The 4,088-nt window shown below is 40.9% G+C and overlaps 1 protein-coding gene across 3 annotated transcripts in view; it reads right to left on the reverse strand.

Annotated features, from left to right (window-relative positions):
• The window catches only part of LOC106465557 (serine/threonine-protein kinase D1-like), a 97,625-nt gene that overhangs the window by 82,585 nt on the left and 10,952 nt on the right, over positions 1 to 4,088 (reverse strand). The window lies entirely within an intron of this gene.

Raw genomic sequence — 4,088 nt, forward strand, 5'->3', positions numbered from 1 at the left:
TGGGTGAAGTGGCGTTGTCCAGGTCTTTCGTATGCCAAACAACTGGCAGCATTCTTGGAACACGGCTGATTCAAAGTTACGGCCTTGATCTGAATGCAGTTCGTATGGCATACCAAATCTGAAGAAGAAGTCCCTAATAGCCGAAGCTACAGTCGTAGCTTCCTGATTTGGTATTGCATATGCCTCAGGCCACTTGGTAAAATAATCCATCACCACACAAATGTACTTGTTTCCAGCACGAGTTTGGGGCAGAGGACCAGCAATGTCGACGGCTACTCTTTCCATTGGTGCACCAACTTTACACACCTAGCTGTTGGGACTTTCACGATGGGGATTGGTGGGCGTCCCTCAACACCAACCACTACTGGTTTCCCCGAGGCTGACTTATTGGTAATATTCTTCTTACACTGACTCCTCATATGTCCTTAAGCTATCATGGCATTGACACAGCACAACTTCCCGTAACTTCTTCGGTATAACTGTTTGCCAAGTCGTCACTTTCCCATCGGTAGTTTCCCAGCTCCGTACAAGAATACCATCTGCAAGCTTTAATTGGTCCCATTGTGCCCAATAGTGCTTTGTCACAGGGCTTAGACTAGACATCTTCTCCCAAGCAGAGCAAAAAACATTGGCTTTTAAAAAATCAATTATTGGCTTCAAATCTTGGTCTTTCTCCTGCTCTGATTTAATATCTATACCTGGTTCCACTTCACCATCATCAACTCCTTCAGTCACTTTGACTTCAGCTTGATGACACCTAATTAGTTCAACCTCTCTTTTAACAGTTACTGGAACTTGGCCTTTGTTGTTCCCAAACGTCATTTTATCAAAATTAGTTACAAACTTACTCGGTAGTAAGCAGTCCAATCCTAATATGCATTCGTCTTCAATGTCAGCCAAGTATACTTTGAGCTCAATAGTTACCCACACTGGTCCCCACAACCTTGCAGGATGTCCTGTCACACCACAGAGCTTCTGTATGGCTTCTGGTACTCCTTTGTGATCCAACATCTTGATACTCACAAGGGTTTGCTGAGATGAAGAATCTATGACAAAGTTGCACCTTTGGCCATCCAGCTTTCCTATCATATAGACACTATGTGTGCTTGCCATTTTACACACCTAGCTGTTGGGACTTTCACGATGGGGATTGGTGGGCGTCCCTCAACACCAACCACTACTGGTTTCCCCGAGGCTGACTTATTGGTAATATTCTTCTTACACTGACTCCTCATATGTCCTTGCTCTCCACAGTTCCAACAACCTCTCTGGGTAGCAGCATTTCCTGCCGTGGCATCTTCCCTGTGTTGAAGTTGTCAGCATTGAGCTCTCTTGTGCCCAGGTTTATTACAGTGCCAGCAAATTCCCTCAAACCACTCTGAAAGCTGACGTTTTCTGGCCTTGAATCCTGATGACTGTACCAACCTTGGTACCTCTGTGCTAGACTTAACACAAGATTCGAATTCAAGAGCATCCTGTATAGTAGAGGGGTGTGCTTGCTTCACTTGTATCTTCAGTTGTGAACTGTCCAAGGCATCTACAAACTGATCCCTCAGCAACAACTTGAGAACATTGGGGGGGGGCACAGTTGGGTTGGCCTTGTGTGCCATACTTTCCAAGTCCTGTGTCAGCTCTTGCAGGCTCTCCCCTTTAGCACGGACTCTCGTCCTAAACCAAGCCCCGTAGACTTCAGACTGATTTTGAGTTCCATACCCGAGCTCTAGAGCAGCTACCAGTGCTCTATAGTTGTGACTGTCGTCTGCTGACAACTGTCCAAGCATTTCTTGTGGTTATCCCTTCAGGCTTGTTGCCAGATATACGCTTTCTGCTCCTCTGTCCATCCATTCATCTCTGCCAGGAACTCAAATTGTGCTCTATATGCTTCCCATCGAATTCCTGTGGCTTCCTTCGTACTAAATCACCCCTATTGCTGACAGTCGTGTCTGGGATGTGACTTCTAACAGGACTGACGATGTCTGCATTAGAGTTTAGCTGCGGGCTCTGTAAGGGCTTGCCACTGTCTGGGGCTGATTAAGTCGATGGTTAATGTATCCTGCTTGTGTAAAAGACAATAAATCATCCTTTAATGTAATTAATTCGCTTTGAAATTTACTAATGTTTTCCATTTGTACTTCTTGCCACTGTTGTTGACTTTCCTGTAACTGTTGGATACTTTCTTCCTGTTTCCTTTCTTGTTCCAGTTGCCACTGCTGTAATCTCTTATCTTGTTTATTTTCTTTCTCCTCCAACCACTGCTGTAGTCTCTCTTGTTTATTTTGCTGTTCTAGCTGCCACTGTTGCAGGTTTTCTTGCCACTGCTGTTGTCTCTCTTCTTGTTTCTTTTCTTTTTCCTCTAACAACTGCTGTAATTTCTCTTGTTGTTTCTTTTCTTTTTTCCTCCAACCACTGCTGTAATTTCTCTTGTTGTTTCTTTTCTCGTTCTTCTTGTTTCTTTTCTTTTCCTCGAACAACTGCTGTAATCTCTATTCTTGTTTATTTTGCTGTTCGAGCTGCCACTGTTGCAGGTTTACTTGCAACTGCTGTTGTCTCTCTTCTTGTTTCTTTTGCTGTTCTTGTATTGCTGCCATCAAATCTGCTAAGCTGTAGTTTGATTTGCCACCTCTCGTTTCCATCTTCTTCTTCTTTTTTTTTATTTTCCGTCCCACTCTCTGACACCAATTTGTTATGTCTGTGTTCGTTTGTTAATTTTTCGTAGAAATTCTTTCAGAGAAACTTCAGCGATACAAGTCTTTTCTTAAATAAAACTACTTTATTCTTTCTCAATTCAACTTTGCAATACACTTAAATTCCACAGTAACTTTAATTTAAATACACGCTAGAATTCACAATGAACGATAGTCGCACTTTACTTACTACCGCGCTTGACTCAATGGTCCGTCTCTATCTCTGCAACTCAAATCTTGCCGTCACTTTATTTGCCGGCTTATATACTATAAAATCGCGAGTCTAGCAAACGCTCGAGCCTTTAGGAATGTTCGAGATACTCATTACGTGTTACCAGCGTCACGTGACTTCCGCTGTCGTAACAATACATTTATTATCTGACTTTTTGGTCAAAATTCCAGATTTTTTCAGACCGGCACATACGACACACTCATATTTAACTTTTCCTCGTGATTCTAACTGATCAGCACAATCCGATAGCTTTTATTCTGGCTATGAAAGATAATAAAAACTTCAAAACTTTCTTACTTCAGACTACTGTACTACAAAAAAAATCTTCAAACCAAGGGCGTCATTTAGGGAAAGGAGCCATGGCGTAAGGCCTCAACTTAATTTGGTAATCCATGCGAGGTAAGTCAACTTTACCCACCCTAAGCCTACTTCAAACAAGGCCATTGCAAATTGATTGTATAGATCATAAAACGGTGAATTTTGATTTATAAAGCATATATAATCTAATCATCAAATATAATGAATTTGGAAATTATTACTAAATCGAACTACGATAGAGCGATCGACCACGATTATGTTAAAATATTGCAAATAATTGATGTTACTATGTAGCATAGTTCGCAAGTTCTGGTAAGGGTGGTGTGAGAAAAGGAGAAGAGCATAATTTTTCCCTGCCTTTTCCAGGTTCGTGGCAGCTTGTAACTTTCATCAGAATTTAGGGCTGTATTAACTAAACACACAACGAATACCATACACTCACACAAAATAGATAATAATAATAACACTATAAATACAAAGTAAATGGTACTTGAAACGTTGAAACATATAATCAAGCACAAGTTAACTTGCTTCGTCTACCGATTCCACACGGCAATAAGAATCTAATATTATCTTTTAAAGGTACTTGGCTGTTCATTTTTTGCATTGTTTTGATCTAGCTTAGCAATATTACACTGATTCGCGCTGTTAAAGGATTTATTTAAATATACGAGTACCAAAATAACACGAGAATTGAGTTAAATTATTAAATTCTGTCGTGTTCAGTTTATCAGATTTCGCCATCTAGCGAGAGAGCTCTAAACTTACGCACTGTGTCTATCTTTTTTCGTTATTATTATTAATTGCATCGTGATGATGACAAAACCTTGTCGAAACGTTGTACACTTGCTGTT

The sequence above is a fragment of the Limulus polyphemus genome, unplaced genomic scaffold, assembly GCF_000517525.1.
Source record: "Limulus polyphemus unplaced genomic scaffold, Limulus_polyphemus-2.1.2 Scaffold1981, whole genome shotgun sequence".
In the NCBI taxonomy this organism is placed as follows: domain Eukaryota; kingdom Metazoa; phylum Arthropoda; class Merostomata; order Xiphosura; family Limulidae; genus Limulus; species Limulus polyphemus.